Raw genomic sequence first — 25,388 nt, 5'->3', positions numbered from 1 at the left:
TATAGCAGAATATCTCTTGCAAGTAATGCATTTACTCAAAACAGAACGCACAGTTCTTCAGACAGATAACAGCCAAATCCTTTCCCTTAAGGTATTCAGTATATATTGTACACCTGAATGTCCTTTCCTTTTATGTTCCTCCATAATTAAATTTCTAACTAACGGATGTTCTCCTGGTAATGTTTTAGGTGTTCTGAATTCTAACGTGTCATCTCTTCGAAATGCACCGGTCTTAATTCTTAGAATTCCAGCATGATAAAATGGACTAAGAATTCGTAAGCCTGCGTCTTCTATATCCTGAAACGATTCCGATTGAATCAAGTGAATAACAACCTTTTCCGCAAAATCAAGTTTATCAACAGCGAGTTCACCATTCATTTTTTTTTCTATTTCTGCAATTAAAGAAAAATCGTTGAATCCAACCAACAACTCTCACTGTTTTTCGATAGCTAGAAAATCGTTCACTCAAACCAAACTTTTCAGTAGACACTAGAGATGAAACGACTACCTTTTTTCTCTCGCTGGCTATTTCCACTTCATCAGTTACGGATTCGGCACTCAGCCAATTTCCTTGGGATTTTAAAAGCCAGCTCGGAACCTCCCACCATTTTGACCGGGAGAGATACATGGACCTTATAAGAGATAGACTAACCTAGTGGGCGGGGCGGGCGTCACCGACATGTCGGCAAGAAAGAGTAGGGACGATTTGGTTTACTTTAACATTGAAACCTATGTCGTTTGTATCACATAACTCTTTTTAATTATTAAATGTGATACGTTGTATAATGATGAGATTATGAAAGCCACAGTTTTTCCCAAATAGGATTTAATATATCTCATTAAAGCACTTTTTACTGCATTTCGCGCATTTTTTTTTTTTTTTTTCACGCGTAATTCGTGTACAAACATCTTTACTTTGGTAAAACGGTAAAAACTCTAAGCACAAAATGTATGACCTTAATTTTGCGTACATATAACGTAAAATTAAATAAGATTGACAGTAGATGAAGCTTTGAAACAAATGAAGCAAAATTAAACAAGATCTGATATATATATATTTAAATTTTATGAGCATTTTCAGGCAGTGGTTTATAAAATTATTATAACATTACAAGACGACCATTTATTTGATCATATGATTATTAATTATTAACATCATATGACGATTATTTCTTTTAATAATTCATAAAATTCGAAGCATAAACTTTCTCAGTGTAATGAAAATAAATAAACAAATAAAATCTGGAAGCACTCAGATTTTATGTTATGCTCAAAGGGACGTTTTTTAACGCTTTGTGTGTTACCTCTATTTACTGAATATCATGTTCTTCGCTCGTAAGCAACACAAAATTCAATTCAACAGCAGTATCACAAAATATTTGAAAATAGCATATCTTTAGAATTTCCGCGCTGGAGATAAAAATGTTATTTTCCGCACAGTGTTGCCATTGCTCGCTTTGAACTTGTTGAGTTTCTTAATCAACAATTCATTAAAGTTTTACAAAATATGAAATGGATTAAAAAAAAAATTCGAAATTCGGCTGTTCGGGTGGAAGTTTACGTTGTTCAAAATTTGATGGCTCTAAATACCGTCGTTTTTTCACAATGCTAGGAACATACATGTATTCATGCAGATTGTTTATTATTAAATATCTTTAAATATTATACAAGACGATAATGTTTGGTGGCAACAAATGCCGTTTCGAAACGAATAGCCTTTCTCGACTACCACACTTTTGGGCTAATAAATTAAATTCACAGTAAATAAAAAACATCTTATGCAGAATTAGAATTAAAATTTTAAAAAATAATCACTATAAAATGTTAGCACATTCAATTATTACAGTTTACAATCTTGATATTAAAATAAATGTATAAAAATTATTAAGGTGTTAAAAGTGTTTATCACAATGATGTATTGTGAAGCACAATCAATTATTACGGTTTACACTTTTAACATTAGAATAAATGTATAAAAATTATTAAGGTGTTAAAAGTGTTTATCACTATGATGTATTGTGAAATATAATTTAAATAAAACTCCTTTATATAAAATATGCTGTAATATTCGTCTATAATCTTAAAAAAGCAGCACAACTTAAAATTTTAAGCAAAAACTTTAAAAAATTCATTTTTAGATACTTTAGTATCTTTTACTTATTTACACCAATAAAAAGCATAAAAATTATAAGAGAAAATTCTTTGTTTGAAAATTTCTATTAGTTCAGATTTAAAATATTATTTTCTAAAAGAAGTAATTACAAATTTCATTACAGCATAGGAAAAGCTAAAAAAATAGCCAGGTCTGAAAGCATGCAACAGCTTTATATTATTTGGAACGTTAATTATGCTTGATAAATACGCTAAATTTTTAAAAATCAATCTCAGTTTCAAACATAAAAATGTGTAAAAATTCTAATTTGTGAAATGAGGCGCTACAACCAACTTTTTCTTGACAATTATACCCACTGTAATAGCCAACCATTGTAGGTTTCTGCAAGTCGTCCGTACTCCTCCAGATGTGATCAAGGTGACAGCCGGGAATGCGTCAGAAGAAGGAGAAAAGCCATTTGGGTTAGTCTATTTCTTATAAGGTCCATGGAGAGATAGCGAACAGAAATCGGGCTAATTTGTAAAAATGCCTTTCGAATATCAGAAATCACCCCTATTTTTTCTTCGCGAAATCTATTTAAAATTGTAGGAATAAATGCAATAAGGTTTAATAAGGAATAAATGCAATTTAATTTTCAAGACAATCGTTGAAACTCGGATAACCCTTTGCTTTAGACGAAGCGTCAAATACTGGCCGTAACTTCGTAATACTGTATTCCTTAACAACATGTCTATGTGGTAAATAATGATGGAGTAAATCTAATTCATTTACGGGTACTTCCTCTGTTATGCCCTCTTTGAGCCATTCTTGGAATATATTTTCATACTCTTGGCGAAGATTATCCAGTTCAAGTTGCCTAACCGTACCGTGCAACTTTTTAAGCGATAACTCAAAATTATCTGACAGGGGAGGGTGTCCTTCTAACCAAGGCAAAGACACTACAAAGGGGTTATCTTCTATTTTTACAGTACTAAGAAAATGTTGCCTAGTAGCCTCGTATAATTCCAATTTACTCTTTTGTTTGGATGGGTCAGTAACTTTCCAGATTCTCGTGTAGTGCCGGATAGATCATTTTCGAACACAGGACTTAATTTTGGAGAAACATTTTCTGATTAAGAATAGAAAGAGAAGAGGTAGAAAGACATATTAATGCTAGTTTTTGCCTTTACATGTGCTTCACGTATGCTGTTCATCTAGAAGTATCAGCGATCTAACAACAGAGGCATTTATAGCGTGTTCACGCAGAGGAAAACCCAAGAAAATCTTTTGAGATAGAGGAACCAATTTTGTTGGCAATGGACTTGAATTCAAAAGATACCTGACTAAAATTCTTCTGAGGAATCATTTAAAACTACCCGATGAAAATATTCACTGGACTTTCAATCCTCCTGCAGCGTCTCACTGTGGCGGATTCTGGGAGACTGCAGTGAAGCAAATGAAAATCAATTTTAAGAACACATCTTTTAACTCAGTTTCTTTCCCACCCTAAATACTGCTATCGAGGCGTGTTTGGATTTCAGACCAGTAGTTTTCATCTCCTCTGATCCTGAAGACTTTCATCGGGTTCTTAACACCTGGACATTTACTAATTGCAAATATGTTAACAGCAATTCCTGAACCTGATTTTACTAATAATAGACTAACTCCTTCTGAAAGATGGAAATTTACTCAGCAAAATTTCTAGAGCTTCTGGAAACGTTGGTCTAACGATTACCTATCCCAGTTGGAAGGACGTATCAAATGGTTGAGGGATAAACCAAATATAACCCTCAATGACTTAATAAAAGACGAAAATTTGTCTCCATTCAGACGAATAACTGAACTATATTCGGATGTCGATGGTAAAGTTCGTGTTGTGAAACTAAAAATTTTATTTGGCGAAATGAAGCATCGTATACATTAACGTTCCCTGTTAACATTGTGTGAATAAGACTTTAAAACTATGTATTCATCTTTTTGCTTTATTGTTATTAATCCATTATTATGTTTCAGATTTAGAGTATGGCTTAGCAACGACAGATTTATGACAATTTAGCAATTGCATTAAATTTAATATTGGTCTTGCACTCTAAAGAATTGTGAGTACGCTTTACTTGTAATTTCTTGTGCTAAACTAATTGTTATCTGAATTTAAATTTGTTGTATATGTACTTGCTATTCTACAAGATTTCATTGGTGAACACTTTGATATACGTGTTTGAACCCAAATTTAAAAGTTTTGATATTAATATTATGATGAAGCAATTGTTCATCGGGGCGGAGTATGTTTTGCCTTTATTAGATAGATGGTGCTATCATCGCGCATCTGTAAAAAATGGTGTAAGAACCATGTGTACTGAAGCTTGTCTTGCAGCGTCAAAAGAGCGCACATCCTGTAGCACCATTGTTCAAATGCATTAATCTTCTGTCCATATAATAATCTGTTGTGTTTGTCGTCGTAATACATATTGCATGTAAATCTTGAGAATTACTTGAAATTTTATCAACACAGTAGCACCTGCACACATTGGGGTAGGCCACGCTCTCTCAATATTATTGTTTTAGTCTAATTAGAAGTTTTATCTTATATATATATATATTTATGAATTTAATAAACATTCTTCATTCGTAAAAAGCAAATTTAAAGATAACTAAAAATTAAATTTAAATTATGAAACTTTAATTGTAAACAAATAAAGTATTAATTATTGCTGTAAACTAAAATACAATATCATTTAATTTCTGAGAGCATATATAAATAAGCGCAGGTATCAAAATCCATGAATAAATATAATATTAAAAAGAAAACAAAAATTAGCTTGGATGATTTCAGTTTGAAATCGAATTTATTCAAACAAGCTTTGATTTGAAGAAACAGTGGATTTTGAAATCAAAACAATACAATGCAATACTTCATATGGATAAATGTAATTTATTATTCACCACTATTTTATTCTATTCTCCTGGTATAAAAGTGTGGAGTGTGGAGAAGTTTGTTTTCTTGTCATTTTTCTTGTTTATTAAATGAAACTGCATTGCCTATTCTAGGCAAAGCTGTGATTATACGATATATGTTGGAACTATTTAGGGAAGTTACTCTTATATGCGCCATCAGGTCGCCAAATTTCTCGCTAAACATTTCAGGGAGAAACTTCACGCCGCCATAATACTACCTAAATTTTCTTTCTACATTTCTAACTTTTAGTCTAAAATGTCTACAAAAAACACGTTTTGAACACACAACTTAAGCTAAAAATCCGAAACAAAATAAAAAAATTTAGGTAGCAAAAACGTATGTTTCTAACCAAAAATATTCGACAAGAATCCATGTACACAGTGATATATTTTAACTTGAAAAAAATCACAGACTTGCAGAATCTGTGCAGCGAAGAGATATACGAACTACGCACACCTCACTTTAATAAATTAACATAACAACAATAAATTTCAATAATACCGTGTACGCAGCGTTCTGTTTAAACTTTGAAAAACATCTACGAATTGCACAGTTTAGGCACTGCGCGCTAATCAACAAAATAAACTAAAATATCTAAAAAAAAACAACAATAACGACAAAAATCCATACTAAAAAACAATGAACATAACATTCTACTAAATAAGAACAAGAATAAAACAAAATGCACTTACCATAAATAAATGCTTCTTCGAACAGCAGAAATACCAATTTCAAACATCACCAAAACAATTTCACCACAAGGTTGTTAAAAGCATCTTCTCCAGTTTCAGAACAACGATGAAAAAATATATAAAACAGCAAATAAAACTCCAAATCGCATTTCGGATTATAAGTCGGCAACGTCGCTGTAACTCGTCATCACGTAATCTCTATCGTATTTATATGCCAAGATACGGATTTTCACTTTGAATGAAAATTCTAAAATTGAATTGTTCAGTATAAGCTTTGATTCGCAATGGTTTTTAAAATGTAGCACAACGAAACTAATAGAAAGTATAAAAGCATTAGCTAATTGCTGACCACCAGTTTTTTCGTTCCTTTTGTGGTATAATTATTTAAAAACAATTCGGAATAACCGTTAACTTCTTGTAGTACATTATGTTTTTAAATGAAACTGCGTTGCTTCCGTTAGGAAAAGCGGTGTTTTTCAAAAAATTTATATTATTATTTGCTTTGTAGTTAGGTTTGTTTTAGGATGCCGTTGGCTGCTGAGTGCGTCTGCGATATTTTTTGGAACTTTGATTTGTAATGGAAGTTAATTTGAAATTGTAACAAAACTCAAAAATACGAATCTAGGCTTTTTTTTATCTAAACGTGAATTAAGTTAGATACAAAACTGAGTTACGATTCATTCAGGAAGTTATTTAACCCTGCAGCTGTAACGTAGATAGTTCCCTCGTAAGCTGTAACGTGGGGTGTCCCTACTACCCCATGATAAAAGCTTACCAAATTTGTATTTGAGAACAGAATAACATAACGCCATTGCTCCAAAAACATGTTTTCAAAACTTTAATGTGAACTAAGTGTGAATAACGCAATTCAAATCGTATTATAACATACATAAATGAACAAATAACTTTTTTTAAGCTTACACCTTCCAAACCTACTTACTCGATTTCGCCATCTGTCACTTGAGGTTGAAGACACTCTGCGCAGATAGAGGACATATGGCTCATACACATGAATTTGTAGTACTTTTTACAATAAGTTTTGATTTTAATAATCTTTAATAATCAATAAGTATTTCTACCCCCCGTTACAGTTGCAGGGTTAAATCTAAATTCTAAATGGAATGAGCAGTATTAAAATTCAAAGCAGTATTAAGTACCAGTAGAAGTTATTATTATTCATTTTTTCCAAATGTGAATTCGGTTTTCTGATAGAACTTTCTATATTTACTGTGCCTGCAAATTTCGCCATTTTAATTAACAATTGTTAAATGTTATTGAAAGGATGATTGATAATGTCAAGAATGTTCAATTAATTTTAAATTCCCTAGACTAGCTCGAAAATAAAGTTATAAGCAGAAGCAGTGCATAAATGATCACTCAAAATTTACCTATCAGCATCACTTTCAGTATCAAGTATTCCCAAATATTTATCCAATGGACGTAGTGTCGCATATGATAAATAGAAATAACTCCCCTTACCGCAAAAATCTCATTTGCTGAAGAAAGACTCAACTTTATTCTTTATTTTTTTTAAATAAATCAAATGTTCAGTAACAAAATTTAAATAACTGTGCTAAGAACGTAAAAACGGGTATGTATAGAAAATGAGTTTAACCAAGTAGTTCAGTTTGTTTAATAGTGAGAAATTAATATTAATAATTTTACATTTTTACAAAATGAGTTAAAAATAAGCATAACTAAGAATACAGAACCAATGGAAAGAATGCTTCTATATTTCTCCTATCCCAATATTAATAAACAAATATCCGAAGTGTCACAAATTTACTGCATTTAAGTGCTAATTTTGATCTGTAATGTTATATGAATTTCTTCAGGTTTTAGACAGTTAATTATTTTTCATCTGCAATATATTAGGAAGAGCAATACATTAAGAGTTTTCTTCGCGTATTTAAGTAAGTAATTACGAATTAAAACTTGCGTTTAGGACCTAATATGTGTTTTTAAAGGCTTTTGGTATGAACAGGTGTATAATTAACAGATATTTTATTTGGAGCACACAAGACGGTTCAGTATTTGAAATAGAAGCTTTAGCTCTTGTTTTTATAGAAAGTAATTAGTATTATATTGCTGTTCCAAACAATTTTATCTGCTTAACATTATGCGATCAAAACTAGTGTTAATTCAGATTAAAGGCGAAACCTAGATTCCAAGATTGGTATCCTTCTTTTCACTATGTCGACGAATATTCAGTAAGTACAGAAGGTATCTAGATCCAAATGCCAATGGCAATGGTTAAAAGTTACGGAGTGCCTATGGTTCAAAAATGTACCTTCTCATCATAATTAAATAATAGAGAGCAGACATAGGAAAATCGCATAAGTATTAAACTTAATGCTCACTAGAGGGAGCCACTTGGCTCGAGAAAGGTTAGAGATAGCGAGAATTTATAAAACTTAAGAAAACATAAAAAAATCTTTATAAATTTTTAGATTTTTAATAATTTTTTTCTTTATTTTAATTTTTTCTTTATTTATTTTTTGGTATTTAATATTTTTTGTACACAGGATTCTACACTAAAGCAAAAAGCGGAGAGGAAAGATCTTACGATTAATTGGCTGATTGGTATGGGGCGTAATTTGGGAGTGCAAATAATTAAGGTACCGCGAGAAAATATTTAAGGCAGAATTAAATTCTGCGATGTGATTGTATAGTGAACAGAATGATAACTTTGCAAGATGACCACTTCTCAGGTTGCAGGAAAGGATGAAGGAATATCTTCAGAAAATTATAGCAATTCATAGGCAGCTCGTTGAAGAGACGATTTCGATGCAAACATAGTCGATATTAAACCGAACTATTGCGAAAAGCAACGTTGCCAGTTCCAGAAACAAAGCCCTAGGGCACATGACGTAATAAAATTCGGACGTGGAAGCAATCTCAGAAGAGAAAACGAAGCAAGGGGGAAGAAGAGAAGTACCAAAAGGAACAAGACAATCTTATCAGACAAGTTCTCAAAATCTGACGAGCGAGCAGAGTTTTCCAGAAGAATCCAAGACAAGGTTCATTGACAACAATAAGAGAAATATAACATACAAATACTGGCTTCAATGAAAAACTCAAAATCTTAAATACTACCTCAATCAATACAACTAAATACAAAACAAATCAATACAACAATATTACAACAACCTGGATTACAAAGTTACAAAACAACTATTTCATCACAGCAACGCATATACAACACAGCATCAGTTACCACAATTTCCTAAGAACAATATTCAAACAGCAATAATACAACAATCAAGATCAGATGCATTAGAAGTATAAACAGCTACCAAATGAGGAGCTAAGTGAAAAAGTTGTCATCTCCGCCCATGAAGGTGTGTGCTGCCACTGGCCGGATGTTTCGATCTTCAAAGAGAATTTCATAATTAAAAACTTGAGAATAATTTACGAAGTCACATTGCACGGCTTTGGTGAAGAATTTTTCATTGGATCTTCTGATATAATCTGGAATTGTCTCAAGCTTTAAAGTTCTTGCATCTTATTCCCTGTTCAAAAAATCTGCAATTTTGTTCCTGGCTCTTATTAGATCACTGTAAATTTCTCGGGGCTAGGGAGCTACACAGTTTTGCCGCTCCCTTCTGAATATTCGGCTTTCTTTAGAGGAAGGGTCTGCATTCAAGAAAAATGAGTCGAGATTTTTAGCTAAGTTTTGGCATTCTTTTAATTTATTTTCTGTTAAATTATTAACTGTGCAATCTCTATCAGCGCTAGAGTCCTCAAAATCGATATGATTTAAAGCTTCGGATGCCATATTCGTCAAATTGTCTTAGTCAACTTCTTCTTCCACTAATAAATCTCGAACGTGCTCAATAGCCATAGTCACAAAACCTTCGCCTCCGTTTGATTTAGCAACTTCTAACATGCCACCAATTTAATTTTCTGACAATTCACGCACGTCTTCTGTTTTAAATAAAGTGAGCCAAGAGGGTCATATTTTCTTCCCCAACACGCATTTAACTCTGATGTTTTCAGTTCTTTTAGCGGCGAAGATATGATGTCGATTAAGTGCTCGATAGAAAATTTCTTCCAAGCTTCCATTTAGAAACCGACATGTCTTAAGTCCATTGTATTATGTTTTAAAGGTATAAATAATGCCCTAATCCAATGCTTGTAGCAAAGAATTAGCTTTAAGTGATAGGAAAAGTGTTTTGACGTTGGGATGATTCAAATCTTGTGACTTGGAGAATTATCAAGTAGTAATAGCGCCTAGAAGCTCACATATTTCTGCGTTAAATAGCGTTCAATGTTTGGCAGAAAACGATTTATTAACCAATCTTTAAATAAATTTCCAGCTACCCAAGCTCTTCGATTTGCTTTCTAATATACAGGTAAGGCGTTTTTATTTATTTGCCCATATAAATACAAGAAGGTTTAAAGATCTATAAACTAGGAATGTCCTTCGGTAGAAGCAAGTTAGTTATGTATACTCTTCGTGTTCGAATGTGAGATTATTTCATTACTTAACGTGAAAAATTGTTCAGATTGCGCTTTGCTGTTTTTTCCTTCCATTTGGAGTTTAGCTATGTTTATAAGGGAATGATTTAAAAATTACTGCTACAAATTATAAGAAAATAGCCATATTTCTAAGGGAAATGACAAAATGGATGGAATTAATTTAGTAACTGCAGTAATAGCAGATTATAAGGAAATGCTTATAATTTTAATTGTTTTTATCCGCGTAATTTGATTATGCGCGCGATACATAATCATACGTAACCTGCAATATTTAAATGTTGTTTTATCATGCATTAAAAAATTGCAAAATCCCGAAAACATTCCAAGATATCCTGTTGCTCATTGACTGCTGTCGAAATCCAAGGAAAATATAAAGAACACTTAGTCGTTTTGCTTTGAAAGGTGATTTTATTTTTATTGCTGATTTAGATTGCAAAACCATACGGCATTCAGCTTCAATAATCACTATCCCGTTTGGGTGACTTATTAATCTATTATACACATTAAATGACTTGGCTAGTAAATTCATGAAATAACTAGTTATTCTATGAAATATATGCTTTAAAGGTAACATATATTGCATCATTAATAACTTCAGCTGGTAAATTAGCTTCATGATACGAAACTTAGCTGAAAATATTTTATTTATATTTCATGCTTTAAAATTTTAGCCATTTATAATTGAATATTTTCAGTTATAAAGCATTATTCGTGTCAGTCCTTAATGATCGGTGAAATAAATTCGAACAAGTAGATTTCAAAGGACTGACCTCATATTTATGTAAAGCGAATAAAATGCGGATGTGTAGCACTCTATAGTAATTATGTTTTTATGAAGGCGAAGACGTGAAAATGAGGAATGCCGGAACTCGAACCTGGACCTCTCGAATACGCGCCGAGTGTGCTACCGTTACACCAGGAAGGGATGAATAAAGGAGGGAGGATATACTTTATAGCATTAGGTAAATATTTGACTAAAGACGCATTTTACAACTTTAGCCCCTAAATATAGTTGTACCCTTTGCCATATCTAAATCACATAAGATAACTCACAGAAAATACTCCATTAAGAATCCCTCTATATAAGCAGAAAACCCTCCAATTCTTTGCAGTACCCTTCCATAGCGTGAATATGTGGAACGCGATATCGCATACTCGTGTTACCTAAATTACTTCCATTTAATTTGCGAAGCGCTAGAAATATGCTATATGCAGCTCAACATTCATACGATGTTCGACGTTGATTCGTCAATGCTGGATGTTTGCTAGTGTTAGGAGGAATTGTAACATAATGTTACGAAATGTACATGCGCGGTAAGATAGCTTCAGCGCAAAGCAGGTTTAAGGTAGCCATAAAATGGAAAGGGAAGGCAGGGTTGCCCCATTTCGCGAGAAATCGCCCATTTGACGACAAAATTGGCGATATGCCATGGACGGATGGAGAACCATCTGGAACGAATTCTTACCGGTTTAGCCCAGAATTTTCTCAAACACAAGCCGAAAGTTATATAAACCCTGCTGGTCCGCAGTGAGTGTGTGCCTCGTCTAGCAAGCTGATAGACAATCAGAGTGCGAGTTAGTCAGTCCGTGCGGACTCGATCGAGTTGACAGCCAGGCAGCGAGAGCCGAGTGGCTCGTCGAGTGCATCGAAGAGTCTTTTAGTGTATCGCGGTTAGTGCATCGTGGAGAGAGTGTGTTAAGCTCCGGGAACGACTGAACCGAAGAGTCGGGAGCTGTGCTCTGTGTGTCATCAAGTGCTTTGGGAGTTGTAACCTCGAGAGTCTCGATAGTACGTGGAGCTCCGAGAACGATCGAGAAGAGACGGGAACTGTACTCTGGCGCTTTGCGGTGAAGCTGTCTCCACCGTTATAGCCTGATAACCTGAAGGCCGTGTCGCTGATTGTTCCAGCGTGTTTATAGCAGAACTTCGACGACTGTAAAGTGTTTTGGAGCTGCCCTGATTAATATTGTTAAATAAAGTGTGTTTCGATATTCCATCAAGTGTTGTCGTCGTTATTCACTCCAAATCCACACGAACCCCGTACGAACGTGAAGGAAGAAAATAACGTAACAACTGGTGTCAGAAGAAAACGTAACAATAATTTTTCCATAAAGAGGGAACCGTGCTGAACGCTACCTTTCCCTACGGACAGTGCAGTATTGAAGAAACGCCGCGCTTGGGAAACATTTACTATATTAACGACACATAGAATCGGTGCAGAAAAAATTCCAAAACAAGACGGCGTCTGAACCAGTCACCGAGTGGTAGAGACCGCCAAACACCCATATTATGACAAGAGTTGAGTCCAGGCTAAAGGGCTGTCTGTGTGATCTTAATTTTCGTCTTGCATTTTTGTTTCATGAAGACGAATCAGATAGTCTCAGAAAGTCCTTCCCTAAAGCTTCCTTCGCCGAAAAGATAGTGTTTAGAAACAACAAAACTATGTAAGAGTAAAACGTGCCGACTGTTGCTAATATTTACGAGAGAAATATTGCAAAGAATTCGTATGTTTTAACTTGAAAAGAAAATGCACCAAAAGTAATTAAGCTTTTTCTCTCTTCAGTGAATAAAATGTTTCAGAAAGCGAAGTTATTATTTTTTGCCATATGGTACAATAGCTTCATTGGTTTAAAATACACTGGTGTTGAGTGATGTTGAGAAGTAAATTTAGTGTAATTATTTATGGACGCTTCTAGCTTTATTTGCAGTGCTGGTTTACAGCGTTTAAATCCTGTTGATGATTCTTAGCATTATTCATCATCATTTCAATAATAACCGGTATTCGCTAATTAAACGTCGAAAATCGTCTGCACGTTAAATACAGAAAATCCTGTTAGAAATCTCAATTTATATTTTCAGAAAATAAATAATAATCTCTACTGCTATTTGACTGGGTTGAATGATAAAACATTCCGTTTAGCGTTTTATAAATTCCAGAATAAAACATAACACGGTATCTGGCCTAACTTCATTCATGACTAATTCATTCTAGGTTATAGGATTTTGTTTGTGTTACAATTTCCGTCAACTTTAAATTAACTGAATTGTCATCACTCATGTTCCAAATCAAAAATCCAAAATATAGCGAAAATGCATTTGTAAGCGAAGAAGTCTAGAAAGCAAATATTCCAGCCAGACGCGTTATAAAGACAACCTAATTACAAGGCAAATAATAAGCTATCCTACATTCCATAACCACCGCTTTACTTCTAAAACGCAAAGCAGTTTCATTAAAAAACACGAAAAATGAAGTTTCAAATTTTTGGACAGCAGAAGTAATAAACTATTTATATCACAAGAGGTTACGAAAAAACTGGTGGTCAGTCTTGGATTATATTTCATTGTAAAATTATTCTTCGAATAAATTTTACATTCTTCACCCAAGGTAAAACCGTAACACTTCACTTGAAAAATACTTTTGCTCAGTTTTCCATTCACCGAATAGTATAAGCAGGCTTCGTTTTCGTTATATATTAATAAATAAATTATGTTCCGTACGTCCTTTATATATATGTGGAAGCTACCATGAATATACTCCAGAGTTCGTAGAAGCCAGTGTTTTTTAATGCGGAATCCAAATATTTCGTCAGTATTGATATTTTGGTTCTGGAGGAAAACATGCAAGTGTTCAAGCAATATAAATTAATATACCTTTGATAACAAAGATAGAAGATTGCTAGGTCTGTAATTTTGAGCGTTTGAATGGCACTGGACAGGTTTGGAATAGGCTTAATTAATTTACGTTTCTGCCTTTCTGGAAAATAGCAATTTACTTAATAAGCAATTAAAATTTTTATGAAAATAATAATAGTAATTTCTAATGTGTACATAAAGTTAATTAGCAATTATCATTATTATGGAGCGGAAAAACTAATTTAGAGGGAACGTTTTTAATCATACGACTGGAGGAAGAGCTAAAACAAAATTTAAATTTCTACGTGCATTTTTAGGCTTATATTTAGCAATGTAAGCGTTAACCTCAAAAAGTGAAGTTACTAAATCCGGTTTCGAAACTGTTAGCAATTAGCTCAACTTTCCTCCGCGTCTGTGTGAGCTACCACTGTATCGATAGCAATGAACGCAATCAATGCTTTCTGTTTGCATAGTCCGGCAGAGTTCCGCCAAAGAATGCTGTCTTTGGTCGTTAGAGACTAAATGTTCTGAATATTGTAATTGCAAGAACTGGTCACATGATGTCTTGATTTCATTCTGGAAAATAAGACGTTGAATTTTAAAATTTGAATTCCTAGCTCCATGCAAAATTCTTCTTACGTTAATCTTAAGTACAAATTACGAGATCAAATGTAGAATCAATATCTTTACTAGACATAATTTCATGTGTGGAATACTCTTATCGTTAAGTTCAAAACAAAAACTGTCCCTATTTTATAATTCATAATGAGCTTATGTTATAGTTACAAACAGATTCTACTACATACACCTCCTCAAGAAATTGATGTTAAAAAATCTAAAGGTTTTGTGAAATTAACAACAGGGCTATCAAAGAGGCACCAAGAAATTGAACACTACTTATTACTACATCATAAATGCTTACCTGTGTTTGGCTTACTTTCCAGCTCAATGGAAGCATGCTGTGAATGTTACCTTTTTAAACCCTTGAAAGGTTTCTAGGCTGCCAGCTAGTCAACTTGCTACCGGGCAATGGGAAAATATTAGAAAGGTTATTTTTCTTAAAAGACTGAATGAATTTCTAGTATATCACAATAATATCAGGCATGATCACTGTACAGCGTTACAAATTCTAAACGTTGTGGAGACTATTGCGGAGGCTTTCACTAAAAATGCAATAGCTTGCGTTCTTTACGTTGAGAAAGCCTTTGGCCGAATAAGGGAGGCTTCCTCCTATCATGATTTCCTTTACATCCTCAAGCTTCCTCTTATCATGATTAAATTTCTTGAATCATAGTTTCATTGTCGAAAATTCCAAGTTCGTGTGGGAGAGCCACTGTAATGTAGAAACATTATATGTGTTCGAGTTCTTGGAGGGCCTATTCTTTTTAAAAACCACATCGATGATTTGTCGGAACCATTCAGCAGCAAGATTGCAATGGATGCCGACGACACAGTTGCTATGACTAAATCAGTTAATCCAAACCATGCAATAGAAAATTAACAAATTAGACTAACTATAATCTCTCTCTTGTGCAACTTATGGAAATTCAAATAGAATACAAGTAAATGCAGTATAATTGTATTTAGAAGGTACAATATAAACCACCCAATTTACCCCAAATATGCGAATTGGCAACCAAATGTTCCCAGTTGTGAATTCTACAAAATATCTGGGTGTAATCGTAGAGAACCAGCTAACTTTCAAGGACGTGTTAATTATGCCTAAAGCAAGGCATGCCGCTTTTATGGCATAATAGAGCCACTTGGAAAGTAGTTCAAAGCTTAACCTCAAAGTTAAAGAACTCTCTACCTTTCAATGTTTCGTCCAGTTCTCTTTTGTGCTATACCACCTTGGGCCTAGGCACCGAAATCTTATCGGAAGAAACTTTAGGTTTTTCAAAATAAAGTAATACAAAATCTTACGAATGCATCCTGGTTTGTGCGCAACCGGATTATTCATAACGCTCTCGACATTTTCCCAGCTCATGATTACATCCTCACAAGTTCATAATGCTTACTTTGAAAGAATTGCAAACTCTCTCTATGTCCATGTAACCAGTGTATCGGAGAACAATCCTAAAATTGAGCATCCATTTAAACGACCTAGGGCAATTTCCCATAATGCTGTATATTAAAAGCTAAAGTTTACATATTTGTGTATATTTTCAAGTTGCACTATAGTCTAGGACTTTCTTAATTTTCAATTCAATTGTATTTTGTTATTTTGCTTTTTCTTTATTTTTTAATACTGCTCAAGTAATCATAATGTTACGTGCGTAAGGTTCGTAATAGTTTGAATGCACACAGAGTTGATAATAGATTGATAAAATTTATTTTTATCAAAAGAAATGCTTCAGAAGTCTGGAATTTTCTAAAGACGCATTCATACAAATGTTCACAGTATCCCACAGTACAATCAATAGTTACTGGTCAAACTATTAAGTACATTCGATTCAATGCAGTACAAAGCGCATCTAAACGGCGAAGATTTCACTTATATCTCAATACTCCGAAGTCGCTCTGAACTGAAAACTGAGAAACTGATGCTCTTCCCGGTCTTCTAGAGTTTTCCCACAGCCGCCAAAAAATCTGTAGGTTTCTCTGCTTCTCGAAATTACTGGAAGGCGTACCAGGCCTGGTTACGGTTACAGCTGATACAGTAATCATTTACAGCTATTTAATTACAATATCAGTTGCAGTTAGACAGGGTGCGGATCAAAACGACGCCAAATGTACGCCAATTTTGGCGACTTTTGAAAATTTCTACCCATTTTTTGGCGGCAGAAAATTAGTTACTGAATCCGTTGCCACATTGCCGAAATTTGGCCGTATTAGCGACATAGTCGTTTACTCAATGTTAAATAGTCTTGTCCCTGTATTCTTATATTTCGGACACAGCATCGTTCCTCTCAGACGTTTCATGTTACCCTATACAGAAAAATACAACAATTCGCATATGATTTCACTAAAATTATCTATCTGTATTCAAAATTCGTAACATTGCCCTCTTCACGAGAAGTGCACATCCTAAGCAGTACAATTCCTGCACAGGAAGGCAGACTTACTACAATTAAGGCAAATAAGTGCAATATAGAAATTTTAATAAAAACCATAAAAGAAATCGAATACTAAATCCTTAAAAAATGCATAAATTAACACATTTATTTGCAAATAAGGCTGTGGTCTTTGTTTATCCGATGCGTGCGTGACTGCGTGAACCAATAACCTGCGTGGCCTTAACCAATAACTCGAATTTAACGAAATGTGGACTGCGATATCACTATTTTATTTTACAATTTTAATGCACGCGAGCTAACTTTCCAAGCTATGGCTTACTCAGCCAACAACAACAAAAACCTGAGCAAGCGGTTACAGGGTTGCCATAATGATAATATGATCCAGCTTTATGGTTATGAAGTCTAGAAGATAAAAATGAATTTCCGTGAAGTTCTTCGAAACGCAGATTAAAAGGGGAAAAGCCAGACAAACAGACAGGGATACGTATTTGCTTCTGATATGAGTCACGTCATTACAGAAGTTCTGACATGAATGCAAAGGACCATATATTCATATAAAAATGAAAAAAAACAGAAGCTTATTTAGTAAATAGAGAAATAAATTTCGACGTCATTAGAGAGTTTTAGAGGTATGTGCCGTGACACTATTGATTGCTTTATTCTTCAAATATCTAATTGTCCGGAATCCATACTGATTGAGGTAATTAAAACCTATGTTAATTCAAAAATTTGTTATATACATCGAATCTTGGAAACAATGTCATCCAAAAGTGTTTGAAAATTCTGAATTTGAATCCTTGACTATAAATTACGATACCGACACACTTACTCAAAAGATAGAATGGTATGAAAAGTCCGGAAAATAGAAAAAAAAAAAAGTAACTTCCGCGTAACGGCCTAGCCTCCTTCAGGTATCGCACCACGTAGGATTTTTGTCGAGAAGACAAAAAGATCTTTTTTGCGCTACAAACTCAAGAGCTCACTGAAGCTGTCACTTTTAGCTGTCTGGGAAATACGTAATGAATAAAACTCATATAAAAATTAAAATAAAATAGTAAAAATAAAGTCTCATAGCTTAAACATAGGTTGCTGTTCAGTTATGTTGACCTAATCTCTTACTCATTTTAATAAATGAATTGTACAATGGTGAGTTACCTTTCTTCAATTTTCAGCATCATAAAATCTCTTACACTCTGATTCTGTATCTATGTAAACACCCAATGCATATGCCTAAACACAGGCATTCAAGTGGTATATTTAGTACAAACTCAAGTAGAGATCAAGTAGTTAATTTAGTTTGAAGGAAAATATTTTATTTCGGGCAGCAATGGCGAGGCTTGTCTTTTAAATTACTGAGTTTGTTAGCTAAAATTTCTCTATTAATTACTGTGTTTGTCAGTTAAATCTCATTTATTTATATAGAGCAAAACAATATTTAAAAAAAAATAATAAAATTATTTAGAATTCGGGCTTCTAGCTGCATATATTTGAGTTAGGACTATGTGAGCTCAAAATTTGGTGGCTTCTGCGGACATACATTTTGCACTATTCAAAGAACAAACATACGGATTCTCCATTATTTAACATCTGAGACTACTGATAGTCATGGCTGTCCGCCTAAAAGTGTTAATATAAAAAAAAGAAAAAAAGCAATATATAAAGTTTTTCATTGAATGTTAATGAAATAATCTATCGACCAATGAGCATTACTATGTTAGCAATGCCACTCTAAAATCTGACCTCCAACTAGCTACGACTGAAGAGTATTTAAGAAAACTCAGCAAAGACTTCTCTGATAAGTCTACAAACTGGAAGCATCTGAAAACTCTTCATATATTCTCATGAATTTTTGAAGGAAGATAGTGACAAACGACCATTGGCGGCCTACCTCACTAGAGACTCGAACCTGCCCACCTAAATTTGCATGAAATTGTAGATTGAAATTATCCATTTACAATTTTCAATTCATTTTGTATTTTCATGTATTTTATATACTTTATTTTCATATTTTTAATTTAGTATATATATATATATATATTTAGTATATATATATATATATATATATATGGTACGATATAAGGGACGCAGTCCAACCCTCCTGGCAGACTTCCCCCTATGGCCTTTTTGCGGGCTGCGCCAGAGCAAGCTAGAAACAACACCTTCAAGAAACAGATATAAAGAATATAACTAAAAAAAGAGAATTAAAATTAATATCCCTACTGCAAGCTTATCATGATTAATAAATGAATTATGTACATATATATATATGTATATATATGAAATGTAATTTCTCATACATTATTTGTTTCGTGCAGCCGGGGCAACAGGAATGAGACAAATTTTGGAATATAAAGTGGTTGGTTTATTTTAGCATCCATCTCACAAGCGTTCTCCTCGTACCTTGAGCAGAAGCCCTACTTATACATATGTGTGCGTCACGAGGCTCCTCCAATCAGCGATATTAATTGAAATCACGAGGTGACGCTATCTTCTCATCAGGAGTGTTTTTAAGTACTTTATGTAATATGACAGATTTATGAGTTTGGCGATTTGGCGGGCGCCAACAGGTTAATATATTTTATACTAAAGAAAAGATTTCGCCAAAATTTAGGAACAGGGATGCAATTTAGGTAGAGAATCGCCAACACGTTATTAAGCAATATTAATAGAATTTAATTTAATCAATTGATTTAAAAATATCATTACATATATATATTGTATATATATATATATATACATGTATGTCTGTGATAAAAACAAACTCAGAAGTAATGACCAGGGATTTTGATGGCGTAGAAGTTTTGACCCATAATGAATAGGAAATTGGTGGCGAAGGCAGGTTAAATCTTCATTTTTTTTTATTTCAGTAAACATGTTGCTGCCTTTCAGGCAGATTAATTCTGCCTATTCCAAAAATGATACGTTTTAGATAAATTTGCAGTGAGAAAGAAGGGGCAGACTGACGGCATTCAAGCTAAGGAAAAGTGTTAGCAAAAGTTAGGAAAAGTGTTTTGTTTAGGGTGAAATCTTAATTCAGAGTGAGTTAGTTTTGGTTCTCAATACACTTTCATTGGATAGTTAATATCGCTGTAAAATTACTATTGGCTGGTTGAGTTTTAGTTCCATTTACATAATCAGAATTATGTACGAGTCATATCACATGGATTAATCTCGAAATGACGCAGTGCAGAGAAATTACTATTTTTAGGGTACAGGAAGGAATTTAAGATGCTAATTTAATCTTTTACATCTTCTTTATTTATCTTACACACACACACACACACACATATATTGTACGCAGCTTGAAACAAAAGCGAAACATATGCTCTTTCGTCTGTAAATGATGGGTAGGACATGAAACTGGCAACTTTTCCAAACAAAGGAAATGGGCAAAAGGCCTTCAAAACCGATGTCTGACATAGAAAAGAGTAGTGTTCCAGTGCCACATAAGAATGAAGATGATGCAAATTTCCATGAATTAATGAAACTCATCAAAGCACATTGAAATGAAAGTTTTACGGAGCTCTCGCGACATAACATAAGAAAATGAAGGAGGAGCAATTCCAAAGGAAACAACCCCCACCAGCAACGTTCGATTAAACGATTGGTTAAAAATCGATGAACGCTCTCGTAAAATTTGCATTGAGGTACATGAATCTTAAATGAAATCAAACTCTACTTTCGTTTATACAAAAAATTCGCCTGACTTTCGACATTATTATATGATTAATATTACGAAAGTATTACATGATTAATATTACGAAATTATTACATGATTAATATTACGAAATTATTACATTATGACGAAATGATTACAAGACAGAAGCATTCCGTTCATATCAATTGCAGAGCGAAAAGCCATTTTCGTGGGCTTCTAAGAAATCTACCTGACTCTGTGACGGAAGTGGCAAGTTTTGAAGGTCCTTCAGAAACCTATATTTCCTGAGCTATACATAATTTAAATAATATGTGTAGCGTAAATGTCAGAATCGAAAAATTCTCGCCGAAGAAGCTCCCCATTCAGTGCTACAGGTGCCAGGATTATGGACATTCCCAACACTTCTCTTATAATCCAGAACGCTGTTGCAAATGCGGAAAATCTCATCGAAGCAAACTTTGCCCAATGAAACCAGAAGAAAAACATACGTGTATTTTCTGTGAAGAAGAACACGTAAGTAGCTATCCAGGATGTAAAACTTTTAAGCTTAAATTCCAAAAGAAGAAGTTAACCCCCTGCAGTTTCTGTACCGAAAATCAGAGATGAACTCGAAAAGAAATACTCACACAAAGTTCGCAACAGCAACAAAGTGAAGAAAACACTCAAACCTCTCCCGAACAAATCATAGTTGAAAGACGAAAAAATCAATAATTTCCTAATTAATATCATTTCCCACATAGGGGAAATTAAAGAAGCAAAAGGGACCTCTGAAAAACTGAAGGCAGGCTTTCATGATGCTTATGCGATTCGGCGAAATCGATGAGTAAGTTTGAGCACAGTAGAAAACCAAGCGATACAAAAAACGACGGTTCGGTCCCCCGTTTAGCTCGCAAGCAAATTTATCTCCCTGCATGTACCATATATCTTTTCTGGACTGATATGTTTTATAGGACTTACCAAATTTTTACTCTCGCTCAAACCTTGACGTATCTTTCCATTTTCGCCTACGGGTGTGGTGAATATATTTTTCCTTAGAATGTATTCCTTTTAACCTAAGACAAATATCTGTAAAATAGACATTTTTATTTCATATGTCGAAGTTCCCATCTACCACCCATGCTGTGCTTCCTGCTTTTCTTTTTATCTTCTTGATAGAGTTTAATGGTTTAATTTTTCCATTTTTCAGCAAAATTATTTTCTTCCGAAAAGGTTTTGTTGAGTCGCGGGTTTGGCTTCATCTCGAAGGTGATCTTACAAAACGTCAAACTTTATAATATTGTAATTAGCGTTTCGTATATGCATATTATTGTTTGTTTATACGAGTACTCCGAAGCACAGGAAGTTTATCTGCGTGTAGGAACGAATGTCTTTATGAAAGACACAGACACTCTAGGACAACTAGAATGCATTTACATTACACATAAGGAAAACCATAAACGTATTTATGTAATCAGCCCAAGATTCCAACCTGTGTCGATTTAGCACTGTTGAGGATGATCCAAAGCTGTAAAGGTACAAAAGCTTTACAACTTGAAATTGTCACATAACCTTCCAAGTATTTTCCACGACGAGTTTGCGTGAAATCGTGGTATTTTAGTATAGTCTTGTTTAATCGCATGAATTTGTTAGGAAGCTGAAAACCAATATTTAAAAAAATTAAAGGCTTATCTTCTGAAAATAATTTTGCATTTCTTTATTTTTGAAGCACAAGTAGTGCTCAGGCGCGGGCTGTTCGGGCGCCAAGGGAAGACTCCTGGCTAAGCGCTGGTGAACTCTTTATTTTATTTTATAGAACATGTCTGAAACTTTTTCCTCACAGATATAGTGTTGCGTGTGTACGGGTTACAAATCCTATGAGAAGCTAATAAAATTTATTCTTATCACAAGAAATGTAACAAAAGGCTGGATTTTTCCGGAAACATATTTGTACAATATCACGCAATATAATCCGTAGCTATATTTTACAGTACTAAAACGTTAAATAGAACGCAATCCAAAACGCAGAGAAAGCTAATCCGATCAACAATCATAACAAAAACTGAGCTGACATGTCTCTCAAGGGAAGGGGTGCTTTCTAAAGCTTTAAAGTTCTGAGAATTTCTGTTTTCTCAAGATTTCTGTAATGAAAGAGAGTAGAATTGCAGTTACAGCTAGCGTAGCAGTGAATTACATTTATTCAATTTAAATATAATTTACGAGACACAGTGAAAATCGTTTAACACGACTGTAAAATGAGGGGAGTGTAAAATGTTTTCGTGTTAAAGGACAGTGTTAAAAAAAGAATATATTCAATTAAATTAAGCTTATTAGAGTACATTTTATTTACATGGATATGTATACATGCATATATTTAATAAAAATCAATGAAACAAACACTTCAAAAAGAACTTAAGTTAACACAAAATTTTCAAGTTCTTTGAAAAACAAAGCCTTTATTGAGTTTTTGGAAAACAATCTGATATTTTTCTTTGCATTGTCTTTTTCAGCGTCAAATTGTCAACAAATTGTTCGATGTCTTTCATTTTTTGTTAATCATTTTGCCATTGGAAAGTACGTCTAAATAACTGCACACACTTTTAATGATATTCCTGATTTCGTATGACTTGGGAATACAGCTGTTTATTCATTCCATTTTCGTCGTCGGAATCTGCATCAATGATATTTTTTTAGTTTTGAACAAACTACAAAATGTCTTTGTCGGTCATAATTTGGGCTGTACACAAATTATCATCATCTACTTTAACGAATTCTTCTGATGACACAGTAGGAACAGTCCAATAACACAGAAACTTTCTCAAACATTTCGTTAAGTGTCGGCTCAGTTTCAATACCCTCCTTCTCCATTTCTTTTGGCGCTCACGGATTTTTACACACACTGCGATATACTCGTAATCGAATTCCAAACCCAACTAAAGAGAGATAGTTTTTTCTGTGCCTTTTGTACGGATAAAGGGTGAAAGTAACTTAAAATAAACAAAATTGGCTCGTGTCACAGGCTATTCCGAAGGTATTTCACAGCAAAATTAGCCTCTTGCAACAAAACTTGTGAAAGAAGCTATCTTTCATTTCACAGACCTCTTCAAACGCGCCTGCGCGGCTGGAGTTTTCCATATTTTGTTCATTCCCAGAAGAGAAAGCTTTTCGTGTTAAGTGATTTTCGTTTCGCGTTAAATGAAAAAAATGCATTAAAATACAGGGTGTTTATAAAGTCCCGGGCCCTTTTTGATTTTTAATAACTCATAAAATAATAAAGGTAGATTAAAATTAGTAACATAAATGGTAAGATAGACTTAAAAAGTTTCATGACCCTTGTCGATTAACTTCCACGTGTGCCCTCTTCGTCGCACGGAGATCAAGTCGATATTCAATTTCACGCCAGGTACCAGCAAGCATGTCGGCAACCACAGAGGCTATTGCGGTTGTCATTCTGGCTTTTAGGTCATCCATGTTCGACACTCTCGTCCTGTAAACGTTGTCCTTTACAAATCCCCAAAGGAAAAGTCCAGCGGCGTTATATCAGGTGATCTGGATGGCCAAGGAATTGGACCTCCTCGCCCAATCCATCTTCCTGTAAAATGGTCATTCAAAGAACTTCGAACGATGGCACCCCAATGAGGTGGTGCACCATCTTGTTGCAAAAAGACATGTGGCTGAAGCTCTTTTAGTTGTGGAAGTTCTAGTATACGACTGATGAGACCTTTTTTCTGTAAAAAAAAAAAAAATCTGTGTCTGTCTGATTCGGTCGCGCATTAGTCCACACCACACATTAATGAATGGGTGAGTCCCTTTGTGCCTCACGGTATTCATGGGGGTTTTCAGATCCCCATAGGCACACATTATGGCGATTAACAATGCCAGAAAGATTTAAATGCAATTAATAAGCAGACGATATTTAGAAAAGTACATATATTTAGACTGGAAAATGAAATTGTCTGAAATTAACCACTCGAGCAGACGATATTTACAAAAGTAAAGATATTCAAACCTGAAAAGGTGAATATACAAGTTATTCCATCAATAAATGCCATACGTTTGTTTATATCTTCATCATTTTATGAGTTATTAAACATCAAAATGGGTCCGGTACTTTATAAACACCCTGTATATAGTAGTCTGTCGGAACCGTTGTATTATTTCGTGTTAACCGATATTTCGTCTTAAGCGTTTTCGCGTTGAACGTACTTCACTGTATTGATTTGTTAAATGCTAAACGCACGTGCTCCTGCATTTTTAATTTTCCGGCGTAGCTTTGTCTCGTTCTCCATTACGCGGGGATATAAAATAATTTTAATTTTAATTTACTAAAAATAGCTAATTAAACACAAAATCCATAACAAAGGTAATCAAACAGTGATTTAAAAACAGAGCATCAATTTTGCAGATCACTTGAAAGATGACAATTATAAAAAATTGTGGCTTACTCTACTTCTAAAATAAAGAATGCGAATAAATTAATGCTACTATTGTGCAGACTGGGAAAATTGTTCGAACAATATCAGCAATAGAGAGTTTCATCCAAAAGCATATCCATGAAAGAGAAGAAGTAAGAACTAAAACCGTCAAAGTTTATCAATTTTGAAATAATTTCTGAGCATAATATTTTATTTCTGCAATGTGCGATGTTGTAGAAGCATGTAAAAAAGCATTCCTTGATAGCAGTTTTGCGAAATAAGTGCAGGTGAAGGCGATTAGGGAGTCTCATTTTATGTACCATGAGCATAGTCGGTCAATAATCATTTCTAACATATGAAGAAACAAAACCTTTCGAGTATAATACAGGAAAATACACCTACTCCCTCTGTCCCAAATTAGTTCCTACGTTTGAATATTTTGTACTGATTTTTGATACCGAAGGTT

This window comes from Stegodyphus dumicola, chromosome 5 (assembly GCF_044657685.1).
Source record: "Stegodyphus dumicola isolate Sdum_Otavi_A_Nest chromosome 5, ASM4465768v1".
Lineage (NCBI taxonomy): Eukaryota > Metazoa > Arthropoda > Arachnida > Araneae > Eresidae > Stegodyphus > Stegodyphus dumicola.
This window is presented reverse-complemented; position numbering follows the sequence as displayed.